The 23,995-nt window shown below is 47.1% G+C and overlaps 1 protein-coding gene across 3 annotated transcripts in view; it reads left to right on the plus strand.

Annotated features, from left to right (window-relative positions):
• Window positions 1-581: 581 nt before the first annotated feature.
• The window catches only part of CSGALNACT1 (chondroitin sulfate N-acetylgalactosaminyltransferase 1), a 327,329-nt gene continuing 303,915 nt past the window's right edge, over window positions 582-23,995 (plus strand). Inside the window, exon 1 of one of the 3 annotated variants that reach the window (XM_082444240.1) lies at window positions 582-678. The gene's annotated coding sequence lies outside the window, so the exon portion shown is untranslated. Of the gene's footprint in view, window positions 777-995; window positions 1,257-23,995 lie in introns of those variants that run through there. The other 2 variants (XM_082444239.1, XM_082444238.1) reach the window with 2 other exon arrangements.

The following is a 23,995-nucleotide window of genomic DNA, read 5'->3' on the forward strand; positions in this document are numbered from 1 at the left end:
GTCGGGGTGCGGACAGAGCCACTGAGGTCCCGGGGCATCCTTGGAAGAAGGATGGCCTGGGGTGGTCTGGGGAGTCGCTGTAGGAAGCAGGCTTGCTGCTGGGATACTGGCTTCTGGAGTGCTTCTTGCGGGTCAGTAGGTGCTTGCCTCCAGGACTTACCAGCCTGTGCCCACATACAGTCTGTGCCCCCAAATCTCTGGGACGGGGACCCTGGACATTCTGCTGGCCGGGCAGTAGAAGAAGCACCAGGCGCCGGAGGGCCGGTCTCAGCGCCGGTCCTGCCTTGCCTCAGCCGTGGGCGCCTCTGCAAGCTGCGTGGAGAGATGGCCTCCTCCAGGCGGACACTGTTGCCTCCCGAGTCTCCTTCATTATACCGAGAATTGGGGTTCAAAATACCTCCCCCTCCCGCAGAGGAGCGCTGGAGCACTTGCAAGTCAAGGGCACTTGTGGCCCCGAGGGCCTGTGTGTGTGTGTGTGTGTGTGTGTGTGTGTGTGTGTGAGCGGGAGGCGCTTTATTACTCCACACCCCGCCTGCCCGCTTTCCATCCTTCTCCCCCCCCCCCCCACCCCGCTCCGACCTCCCTCCTCGGCCTCCCAGTGGCCGTCAGGGCTCCCTGCAGACATCATTTCCCCACGGCGGTGGGGTCGCGGAGCTCACGGGCTTTCTGACCTTCACTGTGAGTAACAGCTCTCTAGCGAAGGGTTATAACCCACTCGGGCCGCAAAGACCGCGACTGCGGGGTTAATTCTCCGAAGTGCCATGTGCAAAGTTTGGGTAAGTCAGTCGGCCCAGGGAGGGGAGGGCAGCCGAGAGCAGGCAAGGGGACAGGGCGGCTGGGGGGAGGGGATCGGGCGGGGGTCTCAGTCCATAAAGAGCAAGGGCCACACTTGCCGAGTGGACACCGACGCCCCCTGCTGGGGCCCCACCGCCACCGCGTCCTCGCCCCTCCCTCAACTTCGCCGGGTCTCAGGCGCGCGCGGAGCCGCCACCTGCGGGGTGGTCTCGGGCGCGCCCGCCGCAGGGGGAGCGGCTCAGGCCAGGGCGCCCGCTCGGGCCCGAGGGACCCCCGGCCCGCGCCCCGCGGCTCGCGGCCCCCACCCGGCGCGGGGCTCGGCCGCGGTCCCGCGCTCCCCGCCCCCGGGTCCCCGGAGGCTCCGCGGCCGCCCGAGCGGGAGGTGGAGCCGAGCCCGCGGCGCCGCGCAGGAGGAGCCGGCGGCGGCGGGAGCGGCGGGAGCCGGCCGGCAGCGCCTCGCGGTGAGTCGGGCCCGGGCCGGCCGGGCGTGGGCGCCGCGGGGGCGTCGGGGCGGCATCCTCGCGCCCCGCGGCTCCACCACGGGTGGCTCGCGCGGCCCTGGGGGGCGGTGCCGTGGGGAGGGGGTCGCGCCGCAGGGGGGGAGGGGGAGGAGAGGGGGAGGAGAGGGGAGGGGGTGGCGCGGCGCCCGCAGGTGGGCGCGCGGGGTCGCGGGGGAGGCTTTCCGGGAGGGCCCCGGGCGCTGCTGGCCGGGGTCGCTGTGGCTTCACCAGACTCTGGTGGCCTTCAGCTGTTTGATGACTTTCTTGAACACCGACTAAAAAGTAGCCTTGGCACGTGCCCGGGTGACTGCTTTAGCTGCGGCTGCGCAGAGTCGTCTTTGCTGGGATGGAGAGGGCGCGGGGGGCGCGCCCAGGTGGAGGTGGGCAGCGTGCCCTCTGCCTGGGACCCGGGCCGGGGCGAACGTGCCTGAGGGTCGCCGCGATCCGGGATGCCGGGAGGAAGTGCTGTGCGCGGTCAGCGGAGGGGCCCCTCGAGGGCACGGTCTGGGGTTGGGGGTGAAGGGCGGCCGCGGAGGAGAGCTGTACGGAGACGCCGCGAAGTTGGTGTTTCCGCTGCGCTTCCTGCACCTGCACGCCGGTCGGTGACTTTGAATTTTTCTTTTCACCGATGAGCCAAGGGATGGGAGAGGAGAAGGTCTAACAGCGCCGTGCACGCCGAAACAGCGAGCCTTGGGAAGCCCTCGTACATAATTGATTGGCTATTTCGCCGCCAACTCCGCTTTTATTCTTTCAAAGCCTCGGAGTGGTTTTTACTTAAATGTTGTTAGAGAGGTCTAGATAATAAAGATAATTAACTGTTCTTTCACGTCTTTTTACTAGAAATGGAAATTCATTTCTACCGGGTTTGTTGGATTTTGTTAACATTTTCACACAAGAAACTTGTAATTGTCGTAGCGTTACTTGCAGCAGTGAACATTAACAAGCCCTGCGCGGTGCTGTCATGTTGCTAATTGGAAGCAGAAACGCCAAACTTAGATATAGAAGCATAAAGCAAAAAACATAAAGCCTTAGTCGTAAAAAGTGACTCGGACACGTGTAATGTGCATAATAGGACATGGGACGGCGTGTTGTGCTCCCAGAGAGGGTCAATTCCTAGAAAGCGAGAGATGGGCCGTAACGGTTTAAATATGTGATGGTTCTTTCCATCCTATGTGTACTCTGAAGTATACAGCATTGAAATGCTTTAATTCTGTTCATCTTTGTGCTCCAGATTGCAAACTGTCATAATGGGGTTCAAAGCAAAATCTCAAGCTTTTGCATTCACCAGATTACATGAAAGCGAAGGGAACTTTTGCTTTGCCGTCCCAGACTCCTGGGCTCCAGGCAGCCTCCCATTTATTAACTGTATGACCTTGGGCAAGTCACCCTTTCACAGCTTTGGTTTCGAATTTGTAAAATGCCAGTAATATTCCTCACCTTATGAAGACGTTGGGAAAAAGGAAGTAACACTTAGGAGCTTATCCCAGCGCCCAGAGCACACTAAGTGCTCTGGAAAAGTTGTCTCTTGTCTTCCTTGACTTTTAGGAACCCCCAGATCTGCCATGTTACAGCGTTGTTGCTGTTTTTAACTTAAAATTCCTCGTGTGCAGGCTTGCTTCCCATCCATCCCTTCAAGCACCCTTGATTGAAGAACCTCAGATGCTGCCCTGTCTGGGTGTTAGGAAGTGAGGGGCTGAGACTCTGGAGGTGGAGGTGGGCAATACTTAAGGCTTTTCCTGTTGGTGAGAATCCATCACGAGGTCACATGATGACGCATTGTGCTTCCCGGTCTTCATGTTGCTCTAGCTCTGTCCCCAGTGTAATGTTGTCACACTGGAAAGAAAGCACAGGAAGCTCTGCACAGTGCTTGCTCTCGCTTTTACCCTGTCTCTCCAGGCCAGCTCAGGCCGGGCAGGGCGCGCGGCTTCATCAGTATTTGTGGATTTGAAAGACAGGGTGTAATGAAGTTATTCTTCAGGTCACGTGTTTTTTATTCCTAGTGAAAGGACCTTGGGATTCTAAATGATGGCCCTACTGTATACTAGGGCTAATAGAGGTTATTAAAGAAGGTAGCTCAGGTACCTCAGGTAGACTTGATTACCTATCGATTTTGCCCTGGTGGTGAAGCAGTCTTATAAAAGCTTACGCGGCCAAGTCGGAGCAGCGGCTCCACCACTAGGGGCCTCTTCTGCATAGCGTATCACCCAGGCTGTCATCCTTTGCCATTATTATGTCCTGTAAGGTAGTGAAGGAACTTAACTTCCTGGGTTTGCCCCGCGGAATACTTTATTAGAAAAGAGCAACCTTGTGTGAAAAGCATTACCAAAGGCCTAAAAATATGTGCAAGTGATCAGCTCGGTGCTTTGTGACCACCTAGAGGGGTGGGATAGGGAGGGTGGGAGGGAGGGAGATGCAAGAGGGAAGAGATATGGGAACATATGTATATGTATAACTGATTCACTTTGTTATAAAGCAGAAACTAACCATTGTAAAGCAATTATACTCCAATAAAGATGTTAAAAATAAAATATGTGCAAGTGGTCTTAAATTACAGATTCGGTACCATCTGAGAATAACTTTAAAGGTTTAAAGGAGATGTAATAATCGGGCTTTTTGCTTTGCATATCCTCATATTCCAATATATGACTTTAAAAAAACTGTCTAAAAATTCAAATATATGATTTTGCTCTAGTATTTTTCAGGGGTTTTGGGGAGTACGTTTTTGGTAGAGCTTATTTTTATCTTTTAATGTGTTTAAAATTGCTTTATTTCCTAAATTGGTACTTGGAGCGCTAATAACTTGTTTCTCAAGGAGTTTATCTGGCCAGTAGGAGCTGCTGGTGTCTTGTGTTTTTTAAAAAAGGGGCCACGTGAAATTCCACACATAAAAATATATATTTCATTACATTCCAAGATGTATCACTGAAAGGCATTTTTCTTCTGGGAGTTTTTGAAAAGCCCTCTTATTTCTAAATTAGAGCTTGAATGAAGTTAGTCAGGCTTGAGACTATTGAACAACTTGAAGGTGTGTTGGTGTTTTTATTTGTCAGATGGAATTTGCTATTTGGTAGAAAAAAATACCGACAAGGTATGTAAGCAAACACGATGACTGAAAATATTGACATATGGTTTGTGAGTGAATAAGAGAATATTGTATTTTCAGGTTTTCAGTGAAGTTTAATTACAGTGACAAACTAAATACCAGTAATCGGTAAAGTAAAACTAACTACTGTTACAGAAGAGTTCAGCGCATTGCAGGCCCCAAATCTTACCGAGGGATTTCTTCTGAATTCAGTACGTTATCAGACTTCTGATTCCGATTTTCACGTGGCAGGACTTTTCTTTTCAGTGTGTTTTTTATTGAAGTATTGTTGATTTACAATGTTGTGTTAATTTCTGCTGTACAGCAAAGTGATTCAGTATATATATATATATATATATATATATATATATATATATATATTCTTTTTTTAATATTCTTTTCCATTATGGTTTATCATAGGATACTGAATATAGTTCCCTGTGCTATACAGTAGGACCTTGTTGTTTATCCATTCTCTATATAAAAGCTTACATCTACTAACCGCAGCCTCCCCCTCCATCCCTCCCCCAGCCCCCTCCCCCTTGGCAACCACCAGTCTGTTGTCTATGTCCGTGATTCTGTTTCTGTTTCATAGATAGGTTCATTTGTGTCATATTTTAGATTCCACATATAAGTGATATCCTATGGTGTTTATCTTTCTCTTTCTGACTTACTTCACTTAGTATGATAATCTCTAGGTCCATCCACGTTGCTGCAAATGGCATTATTTCATTCTTTTTTATGGCTGAGTGGTATTCCATTGTATATATGCACCACATCTTCTTTATCCATTCATCTGTCGATGGACACTTAGGTTGTTCCCATGTCTTGGCTATTGTGAATAGTGCTGCTATGAACATAGGGATGCATGTATCTTTTTGAATTACAGTTTTGTCTGGATATACATCACGTGGTGGGACTTTAAAACAAGGCAGTCTGATCTTTGCTGCCTTTCTTTCAAGGTCTAGATCATTACTAAGAACTGGGGAAGAGGAGAACTTCTGTGTGAAGGTCGTAGATAATTCTTATCACTTCCCGATGAGTTAGCTAACTTTTGGGGGTTATGTTTAGGATTCTGAGCATGTCAAAGAGCTACACAGATCCTGTTCGCACAAGAACGCTTCTTTAAACTGGGGGAGCGCTGCCGCTGCCCTTAAACATCCCGCCGGTGAAGGCCCTGCATCTCCCTGCCTCCCCGACTTCCCCCAGAAGGAGGCGAGGCTCAGCCGCAGTGATGGGTGTAGAGCTGCGTGCAAGGCGAGGCATGTGCGTTTGGACAGCAGCCTGGAGCTGACCAAGATGATGGATGCCCCAGGTGGGAGGAATTGCATGTTTATACATGGGAGTCTTTTTTTAGGAACTTGCACTTGGGCCCTGGATGCACAGCAACAGCAGCACTAGAGTTTGCAGAGAGGTTTGGATCCTGTGACTTAGGGAAACAGTACTTTGATGCACAGATCATTTTAGTTGTTGCTTTTGGACAGTGCAAAACATACATTTGGTTATCCTGGGGTCACATCTGCTACTCTGTTTCCTTTTCACACAAAGGAATATTTGAGTTGATGGAGGAAGAGGGAAGCAGGAGGCAGGGAGGAGGTAGATGGGGGTTGTCTGTTTATGCTGGACCCCCGGGCCCCTTATTTTCCCTTCCCAAGGGACGTGAGCACACGCCCTGCAACTTGATGACAGGAGCTGTTCACTGGTGTTTTGGGGCTGTCCTCATCTACTCTATTAACGAAACTACTAAGATGATGGTCTTCGACTTAGGTCCTGGGTACTCTCCAAAGTGACCTTCTACTTCTGTCTCCTGTCTTTAGAAACTTGCTCAGTTAATGTGGCAGCTAACCTCTGTGAACAGGGCTGCCAGCCCAGCAGGGGCCCCTTTGAGGTGGAGCGTCCACGCCAGGGTGCACAGCGTGGGAAGCAGAGTGTGGGCCTCAGCCTGCTCGCCTCCCGTCGGGCCCTCTCGTGGGACAGTTGTCCACACAACTGTCTGTGAGGCTTACACCTGTACAAGTGGTTAGAACAGTGCCGGGCACATGATCGATGAGAGATGTATCATTGCGGCTGCTGGCGGTGGTGGTTATTATTATTATTATCATTACTGATAGCGTTGCTTTCGGGGTAGACCATGCTGGTAGGCACAATAATCTGGAACAGAGGATTCACGTGAACTTAGTGCTTATAATAATGTTTGCGAAAGCAAGTGATTCATTCTTTTCAGATTTCTTGCTGCATTTCCATTAGAGTTCTTCTCTCCATGTGTCAGAAACGGCTCACACAGAGCCCTTAACCGCGTGGCAACTGCTCTGCGAAATGTGGGCTGTGAGTTGTTCATTCAATCAGCACAGCAACCTTAGGAAATATGTGCTATTATTCTCTGCATTTTTGCAGATGAGAAAACCAGGGTGTAGAGCGGCCAGTTACCTGCCCGAGGTCAGCTCGTGGGTGGCGAGCCTGAGCCTTAAGTCCGTGTCTGCCCGGCTCCAGAACCTCTGTGCTGTCTTTTCCAGCATCCGTACTCTTTGAATTGGTAGCCCGGAAAGCGTCTTCGAGTTCTGAGGGTTAACAAAATGTGAAAACATTGATTTCCCTTAGATTCTTGTATTTGTATCCTTTTCTAGACACGATGGAGCAGGATGACAAATGAACTGTTATCAGTGGGTCTGCTTCAGCACTTTTTATTTATAGATTTTTATATGTGGCTTTTCCTAGTAGCTCGAAATACAATACAGCGTGGTACAACTTATTTCTGTACAACGTTTAACGTCTTGTCAAGGCGCTTCTCAGGCATGTTATAAGAAGAATATATGAATAAAACCCAGCGTGTGGCTGCAGAATATTAAGGTGTGAAGGCTGGCGTCAGGCGTTCATGCGTTCATTTAACAAATATTTCTTACTCACCTCTTCTCTGGAGTCACTCTGCCAGACACCACAGAGACGGCGAAGATGTGGAAGGCTGCAGTGCAGAGGAAGGCTCTGGGCCTTCGGGGTGGGCATTGCTGGGGTTTGAATCTCAGCTCTGTCGCTCACTGACTGGGGGTCCTGGCCCCATCAGTGGACATGTCTGAGGCTTAGTTTCTCGTGTGCATAATGGGGAATAATAATACTTGGTAGGCTGTTGCACGAATTAGATGCATGGGGAAGCCATCAGGCCGCTGGAGGTGGTGGGTACTGACCCACAGCGGTGCCCTTCCTCTTCCCCCATCTTACCTGTCTCTTCTCCCACTTCCACCAATTACAGGGCCTGGGAGAGATAAAGATACTTAAACTCCAAGATAGAATTCTTCCACATGTTCCTTTCTGGTTCTCCCCTGCGGGGCTGGGACAGACCCGGCAGCGGGGTTGGGTGATATGTGAGCTGGTGCCAGTGTAGCGTTCCTGTCACGCTGGCTTGTTACCCAGGAGGCCCAGAGGAGGATGGATTCCAGGAAGCCAGGGCAGCTTGGAGCCCAGGATAGGTGCCTATGGGTCCCAGGGGTGGGGGTGAGAGTCTTCCGTGGGAGTAGCCAGGAACTCGGGTCCCATGGAAATTGGAACAGGCCAGAAAAGAAGTCGGAGGTGGGCTGAGTGGAAAGGGTTTGGGACGTGGGTGGAGAGCGAGGCAATAGCGTGAGCAGCTTGTCCTTGGGGACACGAGGGGGTCAGGCGGCTCAGATCTGCGGCTGGCGGGCGGTGCTGAGGCGTGGGGAGAGGCCTGCAGCCCTCCTGCACTGCCTCCCCGACTGCTGCAGGGCCTGTTACGGACTTCCAGCTCCCTGGCCTCCCACTGCAGGGTTTTTCCAGAAGCACTGCAGCCTCTCCCAGCAAACAGCTAAGTCAAAATTACTAGCTGTTGCCAGTTTTCACTCTAGATCTTCAAGGGGTAGCCGGTATCATGGGAAAATAAGCCTTTACTTATTCCAGTTGGAGATTCGGTTAAACACACCCAGATCTGTTCCTGGTGAGGCCGGGAGCCCGGTCCACAGGGCCCTGTTTAGGGTCCTGCTGGCCTTTCTGGAGTGTGGGCTGTGTTGTGAGATCAGGGGTGTTTTCAGGGAGATGTTCCTAGTGGTTTTATGATAATGGGCCACCTTGTTTGGTGTCCGGGGTAGGTGCCGTGTGTGGTAGGCATGGAGCGCGGGCTTCACAAAATCATTCCGGTCTGGGACCGGCTACCTCAGCCAGGGAGCAGGAGGCCCTGACTCATTTATTCTGTGCGGGCTCACAGGCATAAACCAGCCCTTCTGTGAATAAGCAAACAGAACCTGCCCAGGTGCAAGAGAAGCTTGATTCAGCGTTTAAAAAAAATGCGAGAAATTTAAAAAACGTATTGAATCGGGTAACAGTTTGTTTAAAGTAAGCTACTGTAATTTTCAAAAGCCCATTTTATAGAATTAATAGAGTGTATTAAAATGAAATGAACAAGCAGACTTTAAAAAAGCGACAGAAGGCTAGCTTTGTGGGGAGGAGAGTAATCCTTGGAATGGATTCCAGGTTGGTTCCTTTGGTTCCTGGGGAGCTGAGTGGAATGAATGTTTGCTGATTGCTCTAATAAGTGAGACAGTCTGGTCAGCTCCGGGACGGGCCTGGGCAGTGGAGCCGGTTCACCCAGGTCCACCCTTTCTTACCTGTGATCCTGGACAAGTTACTGAATTCTTTTTTTTTTTTTGTAATTACGAACACTTTTTTAATGACAACAGACGGTAAACTTACACAAGTTACAGGTTAGACTATAATGGATACAAAATCCATCCAGGTAACAGTTAGAAAAATATCACTCACAAAAGTAAATCTGATTCAAGTGGGTAAAGAACTCAAGTCCCCCACTTTGATAATTACACGCAGCTTTCAAGGTAGCGCATCTAAAATCTGCCCCTTGTCAGGGCGCTATTCAAGACTACAGCATATTCAGTGACTCTAGCGACCTAAATTCTTTAGATCTCAGTTTTCTCATCTGTAAAATGAGGATAATGGTGCCCATCGTATTGGGCAGTTTGCCAGTTGATTTAGAGAAGGTATGTAAATGGCTTAGCACAAGGTGAATACTAGGTAGCATCAGCTGTTGTGACTATATGGGCACACAGGAAGGAAGGTGGAAGGGAAACGTAGGCGCACAGGAAGGAAGGTGGAAGGGAAACGTAGGCGCGCAGGAGGGAAGGTGGAAGGGAAGGCGAGGATCGGAGCATCTGCATTCACCCTGGGCCTGGACGCTTCTCATTCTACTCTTGCATAGTTTTTAATGTCTTAAGTCCTAGATGATTATAATCAGATACGTCTTGAACACCTGCTGTGTATATGTCCCTATGATAAGGTGCCTGGGTGTAGACTCTGATCCCAGAAAACTGCCCTCGGTATCCTCACGTAGCTCATGGTCTTGGGCTGAGAGGGGCAAGACCGTGACGGGGTCTTGCCGTTCAAGAAGGAATTCTTAGTGTCCCTCGGCTATTTCAGTGAGCTGCCCAAAGGATACTTGCCATCCTTGGCTTATTTCCCATCTACTCTACTTACAGATGGATAGAAAATAAGTACTTCTTGGACCTCGACATAAATAACTCAAAATACCCAGGGTACCTTTGGATGTCTTATTTGCATAGAAATAAGATTTATTTAAGTATGTTTGTGGGTACATAATGGGAACCCAGCGGAGGAGACTTGCGTTTGGGGGGATATTTCTTTGGATGTGGCTCTGACCTGCAGGCTCTTGTATCCAAAGCACGTTCTTTGATGGGGAGGGTCCTTTTGTCTTTTCACTGAACTCATGGCCCATAGATTTCTGGGCCACAATAACGAGAGAGCTGAGTGTAAAGGGGGTTTTGTTTGTTTGTTTGTTTTGTGTCTCTCCTCCAGATGGAGGTGTACACGTGTTGCTGCAGAAGGAGACTAGGTCGGTGGAGAAAGGATTCCCGAGCTGACTCACTCTGTGGCCATGGGCAAGTTCTTAATCCCTAAAGTAGGAATTTAATCATCGAGACTCAGGGGCCATTTGAATGCAAAGCAATGAAATTTATGGACTGTGAACGGCTTCATCAGTCCAAACGGTGGCTGAAGTCAAAACCTGAGCATAAAGCTAGTGACTCTGCTGGATCAAGTGAGCTGTTTCTACATCTTGGGTCTTGGGTTGTCTCAAAAACAGCTTTTCTTTGTAGAGAGGATATTTTTCACTTAAGTCATTAAAAATCCTGAGAGTGTTTTCCATGTATATCCTTGGGCATTCAGGAGAATTTATCCAGCGTCACTGGAATTACCTTTTTCTCTTCCTCCAAGAGTGAGTCTGGACCAGTGCCTGGGCCGTTATTCGTGTGGAGCACAGAGGCCATGAGAACACGCCCTTTACGCAGAGCGGGTGTCTCACGTTCTGATGGAAACGAGGCCGGAGACAGGAGGAGATGCAGGAACTAGACCCGTCTGGTCGCCTGAAAGCATGGGGAGGTGACTGTTTGGCTTGTGGGGACAGCCCTTCCTGGGGTGAAGGCACGTGGGAGGCACCAGCTTTTTAAAACTCTCTTCCCTGGTCTCCATAAGTGACTGTTTCATTATCTTGGGGGCAAATGTCATGCCAGTGTGAAGTGGACAGGCATTACTGCAGCTCTTAGTCACTTAGGAATGAGAGTCAGAGGATGAATGGAGAAGCTTTGACTAAAGCTAGTCATGTTCATCTATTTTATCTATATGAACTAAAAATCTTTGAAATGGCAAAATCGTGCATCTGAAGGGGACACTTGGATTCTGGAGGATTTGTAGACTTCATTTAACGGTCTTGTCAGTGACTTGTTGGAGTTAGAAGTCACGGGAGGACCACTGCTTAGCAAGAATACATCAACAGAAATAATGTTATTTCTGAGATCAGTTGGACCAACATAAGTATTTTGCAGAAATAATAACACCATTTGAGATCATTTGGACTATCTCTGTATTTTTCAGATGAACAGAAAGAGGCCCAGAGAAGTGAAGTGCCTTATCTAAGATGGCCCAGCTACTGAGGGGAATGACATTGTCAGGAATGGAGCCCAGGTCCCTTGTTTCCATCTCACTGCTCTTGATGGGCCATGCAGCATCCTTGGGTACCATCGCCAGCTGGCAGGTAGTTTTAGGTGCCCTGACAGTGATGCCACCTACACAACTACCTGCTCTCAGGTTTTTCAGAATCTGGTTATGGAGCTCCTACCGTGTGCCCAGCACTGTTCTCGGTGCTAGAGATGCACAGGTGAAAAGACAGGGGTTTCTGACCTCAAGGAGCTCTCAGTAGAGTGAAATACAAAGAAGGGACTATATCATTAAGCCATGGCTTAGTGACATGTGGAACATCTTCCTTGGAGATGTAAGCTCTCAGTGCCTACTTCAAGGTCAATGGGATTAGTTTTAATTTCCTGTTGATTTTACAGCATCAGAAATGGAAATCATGGCCATAAACTTCATGAATCAAATTGACTCCAAATGATCCCAGTGTCATCTGGATTAAAATTTGAAACTCTTTTTTCTCTGCACTTCAAATCCATGATCTTTCTGGAAACACTTGCTAAGAATAGTTCTGGAGGAGTTTGTTTATGGACACAAGTCAAAAATTAAATTGTTTATGTCAAAGAGAAGTAAGATGTCGATATGGGTATCACTGCAGCTAAGTCAGGGGTTGAATTATTGGCTTTTTAATTAAATTGAGGCCCATTTTTTTCCCTGGGAGTGCAGAAGTGGCAGAAGCTTAGGAAGAAATCTACTAGGTACTAGGCAGTATCCAAAGCACTTTATTTGTGGAATTGTTTTTAAACCCATATAAAAATACTGGAAGGACTGAGGTTCAGGTAGACAGAATGCCTTGGCAGGGGCAGATGGCGTGGCAGGGAGACCCAGCGTTTGCACAAAGTTTGTCTGCCGCTGAAGCTCCCATGCCCAAGCGTGGTGCCTCCATGGGTATCAAGTGTGATGTGGCAGCGGCCTTGCAGTTGCTTTTGTGTCATTCTTGAACAGGACTGCAGACCCGGAGCATGGGGTCCACAGCTCACACCCTTGTTGGATGCGCTGCAAGCAGCAAGGTGCAGTGTGTAGACACGGTAGGTTCTTTGTAAATACGCATGAAATGAACAGAGGCAGCAACTGAATCGTCAACAGGGTTGGTGAGAAACTGTGTTCACGAACAGGGCACGTTACCTTCCAGGGTCCCTGCAGGTGAGTGTAAAGCTGACCTTGGAGAAACCAAACAAACAACCCACCCCAAAAGAAAAGTCTCTTTTAATATCATTTGCTGTTCATAAGCGTGCCTGTTTTCAACTGTCTTCCCACATACTGTTTTCTTGCTTGCTGTTTTCTTCCAAGCTACCTGTAAACAAATTATGCATTCATAATCTTATGGCAGGCTGGCTGGATCTAACAGAGTCAGGAAGGCTTCCAACACATTAAGTGTTCTTGAAGGTTATAAAAAGGAGGACTAATTATCACACTGATGTGATTATAAGAGAGATGCTGGAGGTCTCTCTTTTTTTTTTTTTTAAAGAATGAGGCTTGGCCCCATCTCATATCTTACACAATCTTTTTAAAAATTTATTTTGTTTATTTATTTTTGGCTACGTTGGGTCTTTGTTGCTGTGTGTGGGCTTTCTCTAGTTGTGGCGAGCAGGGTCTACTCTTTGTTGCGGTGCGTGGGCTTCTCATTGCGGTGGCTTCTCTTGTTGCGGAGCACGGGCTCTAGGTGCGCGGGCTTCAGTAGTTGTGGCTCACGGGCTCTAGAGCACAGGCTCAGTAGTTGTGGCATGCAGGCTCAGTAGTTGTGGCTTGCGGGCTCTAGAATGCAGGCTCAGTAGTTGTGGCGCACGGGCTTAGTTGCTCTGTGGCATGTGGGATCTTCCCGGCCCAGGGCTCGAACCCGTGTCCCCTGCATTGGCAGGCGGATTCTCAACCCCTGCGCCACCAGGGAAGCCCCGATGCTGGAGATCTTGACTCACTGGGATTTTGACAGCAGCCAGAGTGGTTAAGATGCTTTGAGAAACAGCAGAGGTGATCTATTTCCACCAAGTGATTTTCTTAAATCTGTGCCATGGGCGTACCTGTAGGCTCCTGAGCAAGAGGACGGACTAAATAAGGCGTGGAGTCACTGGGGTTGGAGTGGTGATGCGTCGCTGGTGCTCACAGTGGGAGCCTGTGAGATTTTATATTTAGTGATGATACCTCTCCCGTAGCCATCTGTCTCTCTCTTCAATAAGCAATGTTCCTTATCAGGTGATTTGTGTACATCGATTACACAATTATACTTGTTAAATATTAAAGCGTTTATCCCCCCCTTGTGTGAAGTCTAATTAGGCAAAGCGCTCAGCGCAAGCCTGGATTATCAGAGTAATAGTCTGCTCGTTACCTGTGACATACCTCAGCTTCCTGGATCATTTGTGGTTTTTTTTTTCCTCCTATCAGAGTGCCCATGTACCTAATATAGTGCAGGAGGGTTTGGTGAAGGATTCAGCACCGTCGGGCCATTAAGAAGGGGCCTGCTACAAAGATTATGAAACCTTTTAAAAATGAGTGGAGCGATGTATTATCTATAGTTGGCATTTTTCATGAATCAGTCTTCTGAACAGATGTTTCTGATGAAACTAATTTGACTAAATTAAAGAATCTTAAAATAGCTTTAAAGGCTAAAAATACAAGTTACAATGTTGTTTGGAAGAAGAGAAAACCCATCAGTAAGTAGTTGCATTTTATACATGCTGCTGATGAAAAGAATAATTTTAGATGTCGAAGCAGTATCACCTGAAAGTCCATGGGGTGGTCCATTACTTACTTTTTCAACTTATTTCTTCTGTGCAGTCTAATGCAAAAATTAATTTGCATCATGGATTTCCTAGCAAGCATTTTATTAGTATAAGGCCAAAAGTAAGGTTATGAATCAGGCTAGTATCTTTGATAAGTCATCTACATCCTTTTGAGACAATCATTGTAATGAACGTTGTTTTTTTGGAAGTGTTCGTGGTACTCCCTCATTATTTATATTCCTAAAAAAATCTGCAGTCTGCTGTGAGCTTGTACACACACACACACAGGAACAGGCATGTGCACACGTATAATCTGGGGCTGATGGGCATGAACCAGATAAGGATTAGGCCCAGTTTATTGCTTATTATTTCCAGGGAGAAAAGCTTTTAAGCCGTGTTTCATGTAATGGGTGGCTATCAGGGCGAATCGGTTTTGCCCTTTCATGGTCCCAGCAGCTCCTGTTAGGGTTTTGAAAGCGCCTTCATCCCTTCACAATTGCAAATAGCAGTAGCGTCACTTGCCCTTTGTGCACTATGGAAAGAAAGCAGCCTGTATCTCCTTAAAATGAGAGTTTATTTTGGGTTGTTTTTGAATGCAGTCAAATCAAAATGAGACTTAGCTCTGAGTTAAAATATGGATATAAAGATCAGAGAATGGAAGGGAACTCACAGGTCATCTGGTCTAATGCTTCTGCTTCTCTAGTGGGGAAGCTGAGGCAGGGAGGCACGTGGCTCCTCAAGGTCACATGGTGTTAGCAGGGGTCCTGCTCTACTGCACTTGTCTGCAGGCCTGATGGTGACCCTCGGGCCAGGTCCCACCTTCCGGCCCTTCACAGGTATAGTGTACCTGGGCCTGGATCAGTTCGAAAGTTTTTTTAAATTTAATTTTTATTTTATACTGGAGTCTAGTTGTTTTACAATGTTGTGTTAGTTTCAGGTGTACAGCAGAGTGATTCAGATATACATGTACATATATCCACTCTTTTCCAGATACTTTTCTCACATAGGTTATTACAGGATATTGAGCAGAGTTCCCTGTGCGACACAGTAGGTCCTTGTTGTTAATCTATTTTATATATAGTAGTGTGTATATGTTAATCCCAAACTCCTAATTTATCCCTCCCCCCACCTTCCCCTTTGGTAACCATAAGTTTGTTTTCGAAGTGTGTGAGTCTGTTTCTATTTTGTAAAGAAGCAAAAGCTAAGAGAATTCAGCACCACCAAACCCGCTTTACAACAAATGCTAAAGGAACTTCTCTAGATGGAAAAGAAAAGGCCATGACTAGAAATAAGAAAATTATGAATGGGAAAGCTCACCAGTAAAGGCAAACATACAGTAAAGGTAGGAAATCATCCACACACAAATATGACATCAAAACCAGAAATTGTGGGAAGAGGAGAGCACAAATGCAGGATATTGGAAATGCATTTGAAACTTAGAGATCAACAAGTTAAAATCTTGTTGATCAAATTCAACAAATCTTGTGTAAATATAGACTGCTATGTCAAAACCTCATGGGAACCACAAACCAAAAATCCACAGTAGATACACACAAAAAAAGGAAAAAGCAATCCAAACACAAGATAGTCACCGAATCACAAGAGGAAGGGAAGAAAAAAGACCTGCAAAAACAAATCCAAAACAGCTAACAAAATGGCAGTAAGAACATACATATCAATAATTACCTTAAATGTAAATGGATTAAATGCTCCAACCAAAAGACATAGACTGGCTGAATGGATACAAAAATAAGACCCATATATATGCTGCCTACAACAGACCCACATCAGATCCAGGGACACATACAGACAAAGTGAGGGGATGGAAAAAGGTATTCCATGCAAATGGAAATCAGAAGAAACCTGGAGTAGCAATACTCATGTCAGATAAAACAGACTTTAAAATAAAGACTAAGAAACAGAGAAGGACGCTACGTAATGAGCAAGGGATCAATCCAAGTAGAAAGGCATTGAAGGAAAGCTTGCTGCCTTACAGCCAGCTCAAGGCAGAGTGGGTGTAGTCTGAGCCCGTCCGGGGTTGGAGAGCTTACATTTTGTACCTGCTCATGGGCCTATTCCTAGAAGTGGAGAACTGGGAGCCAGCGTGTGCCTCTGAGCACCTTTGAGTTCAGCAGGGGGTCGGCAGCGAGGCCTCCGTCCGCTGTCCTGGGATGATGCTCCAAGGGAGGGGCGCCTGCCGCTCGGCCGACCTCAGCTGTGAAGGCCCAGAGTCTGGCCTTTTCCAGCCTGCGGTGGCATCGTCAGGCCCCGAGTAAGTCATCCAACCAACACACCCCAGGGCACAGGGGTTAGGGGTTATTTCACCTTGACAAATAACTGTCTTGGTGGTTGGTAAGAAGCGTGGTGGTTCAGCACGTGGGGTCTGAAGCCTAATGTATTTGGGTTGCACTAGCTGCCGTGTATGGAATTTAGGCAAGTTACCTTACTACTTGAGCCTCAGGCATTTTGTCTGTAAAATGGGAATAGTAGCAAACATTTATATTGCACTTACTATGTGACAGCTGTTGTCTCAGTGCTTCAGGACCACTGACTCATGTACTCTTCGCAGAAACCCTATGAGGTAGGTACTACCATCATTCCCACTTTACAGATGAGGAGACTGAGGCCCAAAGAGGTTCAGTGAATTGCTCCAGGTTACACAGCTGTTAAGGGTTGGAGCCGGGGTGTGAATCTTGGCAGCCCGTTGCTCTTTCTCTCTCTCTTCTGCTTCCTCTCAGTGGGATTAAGATGATTGTGAGGATCAAGTGAGATAAGCCCTCACGCAGTATCAGCTGTCCTCGCTGATTGTAGCAAAGCTGCCAGTGCCTCAGTAACAGCAACAGGAGAATCTACGGGATCAGTGCCTTCTTCACCCGTCACCCAGCTCCTAGAAACCAGATCATGATCAGAACGTCGCTTTGGCAATTACAGAAGTCACACAGAGAGAATTCGGAAGGCTTAACCAAACGTCCCTCTGTGTGGACAGTGTGGGCACAGCCATAGGAGAGCCGACCAGGGCTGGGGGGCCGCGGGGCCGAGCCGATGGCCGAGATTCCTCTCCTGCTCGCAGGACCTGGTGACTTTCTCCGCTGCAGGTGGCTCTGGGGTTCCAGACGGCAGCTCTGAACTATTTCCCCTCGTCTGTCATCTGGACGGTTGAGTGGGTCAGATCCACCCAGGGCGCTGTCACTGACCTCCGCCGCAGAGGTCAAGGGTGACACTCACACCTTCAAGGAAGTCTCACCGCTGACCAGCATCCGCCGCTTCGTGTTGAGTTCACAGCCTCGTCATCAGGTGCAGGCTTCTTTCCAGATTGTGTTGCTATGGAGTTTAGAGATTATGCTGTGTCTGTTCCTTGTTTCCTTTTAAATTCATAAGTCATGGTAAGTATATGTGTATGTAACGTGTGTGTGCCTTTTGACTTATAATAATAAAGCGAGTAACGATCCAGTAAGCATCTAGAACGTTCCCTCTGAAGCCCCTCCCATGTACTTCCGGGTCTTATTTCCTTCCTTCCTCCTGCCCCACCTGAGGGGTAACTGCTCCTCCAGATATCGTGTTAATCATCTCCTTGCTTTATTAGAGTTTTACCACCAGTGTGCATCCCCACATAATTTATGGTTTTTGTGACAGGCTGTTGAATTGGAAAACTTGACTAAAGCCTCCAGATGCACTAGATAACAGTTACAAAAATGAGGTGTCAGCACGACTGAGATGGGCATTTTCAGAGGCAGTATCGGAACATGAGTCTCACAGCTCTCGAAAATCCTCCTTACTGTGAGGGTATAAGAAGCCCCCATCTATCTGGAGAATCTTCTGCTGTGAATCTGCACCTCCTGGAGGAAATGGGGGTGGAGGTCCGGCCCACGCACCCCGAGCCCTGTGTCCCCTCAGCTGGGCGCGTGGTGGGCTGGCTCTGACTCTGGTGAGATGTTTGGGGGTGTGGAGAGTGAAGAGCAGCTGGGACAGGCCTCCCCCCCACTGCCGTGTTTCTTGGGGCCATTGTAGGGGGGCTCCCCCTGGACCAGGTGTGGCCCCTGCAGGGAGGGAGAGCCAGCCTGGAACTTGACCCCTGCCCAAGGACACAACCAGTGGAGAGCTTGTGGAGTGAGTTTCAGGGTCTGGGTGCATCGCCCATACCACAGGGATCGGAGGGGAGCCCCTGGAGAATCCACAAAAGTGCCCACGGGAGTCAGAGTCAGGCCTGAGTATCGGCTGGTCTGTAGACTGCAAAGCCGTCTGTGCAGGTGAGGAGGAAGTTTGCCTGCATGTAAGAGAAACAACAGTGGTAACACAGAGTAGAAGTTAATTTCTCTCTTACGTAGAATCAGTTGGGAAGTAGGCAGTTCAGGGATGGGATGGGGGCGCCACGCAGATGTCAAGGTCACACCTCCTAGTTCACTGCCCCAAGGCCCAGGCCCATGACTGTGGTCCTCGTGCTCCTGCTCAGAGGGGCTGCTGCAGCTCCAGCCATCATGTTACAGTTCAGGCAGACAGAGGCAGGATCTGCTTGCTCCCTTTTAAGGATACTTTCAAGATACATCACCCAGCATTTCTGCTTATATGCCATTAGCCAGAGTCGAGTCACGGGGTCAGGCCCAGCTCCAAGAGAGCCTTGGAAATATAAACTTGTTGCTGGGTAGCCATGGGCCCAGCTTAAAGTTGGGATTCTTTTTGTCAAGAGGAAGGGACTAGTGGATATTGGGAGGCAGCCAGCAGCCTGTGCCACTTCTTTTTCATGGCACTAGCAGTCAGGTGGCCTTTCTCCACGTTCCAACACTGGAGGGGAGGGTAACTGCGGCCAGCAAGGGGGGAGGGGGAGGGGAGGAAATGCAGAAGCCAATGTCTCTTACTCTTTTTGGCCTTACTTAAACGGTCGATAATACATTGACCTGACATTTTATTTTCTGAGTCACAGTTGTGTTTTGTGACTTAAATTAACTTTAGGACTTTCTGTTATCTACAAGTGGCCAGAGAATTATGGGACCTACCAGAGTTTCCCTTGGGTAGCAGGGGGAAAACATACTGCTTGAATATTATATTTATTTCAACTTAATAATGTCTCCGTTATATAAAACCACCATGCCGTTTTCACACCTAAAAAATTAATAACCATCCTTTAAAAATCGCCTAATACCCAGGCCATATTTAAGTTTTCCTCGTTTTGTAATTACCTGTGGTGATGGACGTTAACTGGACTTGCTGTGGCGATCGTTTTGCAGTTTGTACAAATATTGTATCATTACATTGTACATCTGAAACTAATTATATTATGTTAGTTATACCTCAATTAAAAAAACACATACTCTAACCTAGTAAGTCTGCTTATAATGATTCATTCTATGGAGATCATCAGACTAGTATCCAAAGGTGTGTAAAAGCATGTTCATCAAAACCTTATTTATAGAGAAAAGATCCTAAATATCACTCAGTGGGAAATGGGTTAAGATATTATGGTGCCTCCATACAGAGGAATTATTATTAGCCATTAGAAAGAATGATGTAGATGATTAATGATGTGCACATATGATTAAACTATATTGATGAGTGAAAAAAAAAGGTTTCCTTGATTATCCTTGATTATCTCAAGGAGTATCTTTTTCTTTGTTTGCATCTCATTTCCAAAAGGTCAGCGTGTATGAGATGTGTTTCAGGTGTACTTCAGCTGGCATAGGTTAGCCCTTGATGTTCCCCTATCAGCAGAAAGACCTAGACCTCTCAGCACACAGAGTGCCTGGTGCGTTGCCTCCGGACCCTGTTTTGGGAATTTGGAGGAGGTTAGCAATAGTCCGTATTCATGTGTCACACGGCTGCTGACTTCTAAATCAGAAAGCTTGAGACGGTGGAGTTTGACTTGGGGCTTATCCTGAACAGAGAATTGATTTATTCTTACTAACAGAAAGTAAAGGTCTTCAAAGTGGGAAATAAAGGAATCTATTTTATGCTTAAATAGAATTTCACATTGATCATTGATCGAGTGCGGGCCTTGGATGTGATGTTGTAATGGTAACATACCACAAGGAGCTTATTCCAAATTGACTAGGGTGCTTTATAATATTGTGTATTTAGAATATATGAATATGATTGTATTTTTATTTAACCTGAACTTACTGGATATCTTCCATATGAAACACTGCTGTGTCAGACAAAAGACCTGGAAAACAATGGGTTTTCTTAGGTCACTATTGCCTCTTCTCCCCTCTTCTTTCCACATGTTTTACTCTTTATCAGTATATGTTATTAATCTTCAGAAATCCTCTTTCAGTGCTATACCATTCCCCAACATGTCAGTCTAAACGGCTGGTTAAGGAGTATCATTGTTTAAAACTACGGGTTCTCCAGTTTTTAGGTATTTATATTTTATCTTTTTCATACTTACAAATGAATTTGAGATATCCACATGTTCTACTTTTGAAAAAGAACAAATAAAGAACAACAATAAACCCAGAATCATCAAAGTTACAAAATAGATAAATTAGAAATTACTTACATTCCTAAAAAAAAAAAAACCACCACCTAACTTTCCTTCATCCATGCAGTGATACAAGGTAATACAGATAGCAGTTCATATAGCGAGGTAGTGTATTTGGAAATGACATAACTTTTAAAGATGCACGTATATAACTTTTTTGCAACTTGACTTCTTGCCAAAAGTAAGGTGTCTGTGAATACTTCTTACTTTTGGTGTATATTGTAAACTCTTGAACCTTGATGTTATTATTTATTCATTTAACACATATTCATGGAGCCCCTGCTATATGCCCTGCATTGAGCTGGTGCCAGGGAAAAGTCACATGAAGACACAGCTGGTTTTTATTCTAATTTCAGGGTTGGGGAAATTCAATATCTAAGTGAAAGGTCAGCTACTGGAGAGTCAATTTGTGTTCATGTTTTGGTTTTCAAGAGATGGGCCTGGAGCGCACGGCAACTAATTTGATACCTGTTCTATGGCAGCTGATAAATAGAGTTACCCACAGTGGATACTTATGGATCTTAAATTGGTGTATTTTGTTGTAGAAATACTGTTAAAAACTCTAACTTTTGTATTTCAGGAAATTAAAAATAGTGTTTTTGAGTGCAGATTTTACATGTTAATATCTGTCAAACACAGTAGGAGGAATACAGTTAGCCCTTGTTAGTTTTTTTTAAAACATGCCATTTTTAACACACTAGTTTCTAGAAAACAAGGAAGATCTGATTAAAGCTAGATTGATCCAGATTGCAGCATTTGGCTTACATTACTTAATTCTCTTAACTTGGAAGATTTAGAGTTGATTGTAAGAAAGGGTTTGGCGAATGACACTTTTTTGGAAATGTTCTTGTTTTCTGCATGCTATCAGTGCATTATGGAGATAAAAACTCTGATAAATTTCATCAGATTTCACTCTGATGAAATGGCAAATACAGAGTTGCAGCGTGGCCTGACAACTAGGTTATTATTTGATTCAACAGTTTAATTTATTTTCTAAATGATTAACCATGACAACAGTTTAAAAGAAGTTCTTAACGTAAAATTATAGAGGATGCTGACAAGTAAATATCTGCTCTTTGTTGATCAGGAATTAAAGCCTAAGCAAGAGCTTTTCTCTTTCTTTTTTTTATTGTGGTAAAATACACATAACATAAAACTTACCATCTTAACCATTTAAAAGTGGTTACTTTAAAGTGTACAGTTAAGTGACATTAAGTGTAGTCACATTGTTGTGCAGCCATCGCCACCATTCATCTCTGGAACTCTTTTAGGAGCTGATTGTTATTACTGTTATTTTGAAGTGCCATGCTCTAGCTAGCCTGATGGAATTTCATTACGGACAGGTGGCATCGCAAGTTCTCAGGTCTTTAAGTTTTAAGGTGGTGTGTCACAAAACACCCATCTTTAGAGGACTCATGAGGCCCTTTCTTTAAGGGCGGCCTTCCATTTCCCCATACTCCCTAATCCCAGTGGGGATCCCAGCCAAGGTTAGTTCTGCTACTGAGTCCAAGCTTGTACTGCTCACTGCACGACAGCCAGTAAATCGAGAGATGAGGTGTTGGGACAGGGAATAGTAACTTTATTTGGAAAGCCAGCAGACGGAGGAGACGGTGGAAGAACCACCGGAAGTGTCCGGAAGAACCGTCTTACCCAAGGTGGAATTCAGGCTGCTTTTATACTGAAAGGGGAGGAGCGTGGTTAGTTGTTGTAAACTTCTTGGTGCTGGAGTCCTTTGTTCTTCCAGCTGTCCACGTAGGTCAGGTCAGGATGTTCCCTTAAACCTCCAAACCTCCAACAAGACAAAGGTTATTCTCTGTTCTGCAACTTTTTATCCTTATTTGAGTGGGAAAGTGTTATACCTTTAAAGGTCAGAGCCTTGAGAAGGCTTCCTGTATATTTCAGGCAATAGGCAACATTCTTAACTTGTAGCAAAAGCAACAAAATACAGAGTTAAAGAAACAGATCCAATATGGAGTCAGATTTGTTCTTCCCTATTACAATTCCCTGAGGCTTCCTCAAGTTCTCCCACTCCTGCCCCCACGGGTATCTGCTTAAAGTCCCCACAAGCTTTAGACCGTGTCCTGCTGGCTGAAGGATGCAGGAGGCCAGGTCACGGTCATCCCGGGCGTGGCGCATGAGAGGTGCCTGAGAGCAGCCTTTCGGGGGTAGTGAGGAAGGTCTGGCCAGTGGCAGTTGGAGTCTGGTTTGCAAGATGATCAGAAAATGGAAAACACGAGAATTAGTTGTTACCGACAAGCACCAGCAACTTGAAGGATACACTGCCCTAGGAGGAGAGTCAGAGGGTGGCCAGAGCTGGGCTGCTGCGCCCCCTTGGGAGTTGCTGGCTGGGCCTGGAGGCGCCGCTGCCGGTGACCACGTCCGTGTCTCCACACAGTCCACATTATCACATGACTTTTTTTGCTCGTTCCCCACCCCCTTTTCTTAGATAAAGTCCATTCAGAATAGCAGTCACTTACACATTGTCATTCTCAGCATGGACGTGATACACGTTTAATAATGCAGAACATTTTTAGTCATCTAGCGTAAGCAGTTTCTGTATTAACAACTTGATTGGAGGGCCTCCAGTGTGCAGATTCTCTTGGTGCTGCACTTCGGCCCTCTCCGGAGCCAGGGCCGAGCCGGGAGCCTGGCCTCCTTCCCAGTAGTCGTCCTGTCTGTGCCTTCATAATCCTTTGGTTGGTTAGGATTTGGGGATGATGATACTGAGAGTCTAAAGAAGGGAGTGTGGTGACTTGTAATGTGATTTTGGCTTTGCGTTTCTCAAGGAACGAGCAACGAGCTTTCTGCTTTTCTATCACTGAGGAGCTGAGAGTCGGAGTTGCAGAGTGGGGGGTCTCTATCTGCTTCGTGGGCACCTTCAGAAAGATTGGAAGGATTTACCTAGGAGGTCTCTAGTCTGGTGGGCTCCCCCTGCACCACCCTTCCCTGTGGTCCCCCCTCGGCCACAGGGATGGCCTGGTCCTGCTCACGTCCATGTTTCTCCTGGGAGAGCTCAGCGGCGCTCCCTCCAGGGAGCTGGGGTGGTCGGGCATGTGTCCCTGCCTGAGGCAGGAGCCTGGGATCATCTCCGTGGAACACGCTGCAACCCTTCTTTCTCACTGCTGCAGAGTGTCCCCAGGAGGAACCCGGAGTCCCCCCCTCCCCAAGCGCTGGGTGATGGGGATTACCCTTCCCTGGGGGGGTCAAGGACCGGGAAGGGAAGTCTTGTCACATTCTAGGTATGTGCCCCGTATGTCCTGGAGCTGGATCCTCTGCGCCTGGGCAGTTCAGGAGAAAAACATCGTTAGATTGAAGTGAAAGGAACCATAGACTCCTGGTTTGCCTCGGTGAGGTCCTGGGCTCTCTCAGTTGACCTAGATCTCGATCGAGTCGAGATCTCTATGGAGTCTAGCTAGCGCTCTGATACTGA

The sequence above is a fragment of the Balaenoptera physalus genome (assembly GCF_965194825.1).
Source record: "Balaenoptera physalus genome assembly, chromosome: 21".
In the NCBI taxonomy this organism is placed as follows: domain Eukaryota; kingdom Metazoa; phylum Chordata; class Mammalia; order Artiodactyla; family Balaenopteridae; genus Balaenoptera; species Balaenoptera physalus.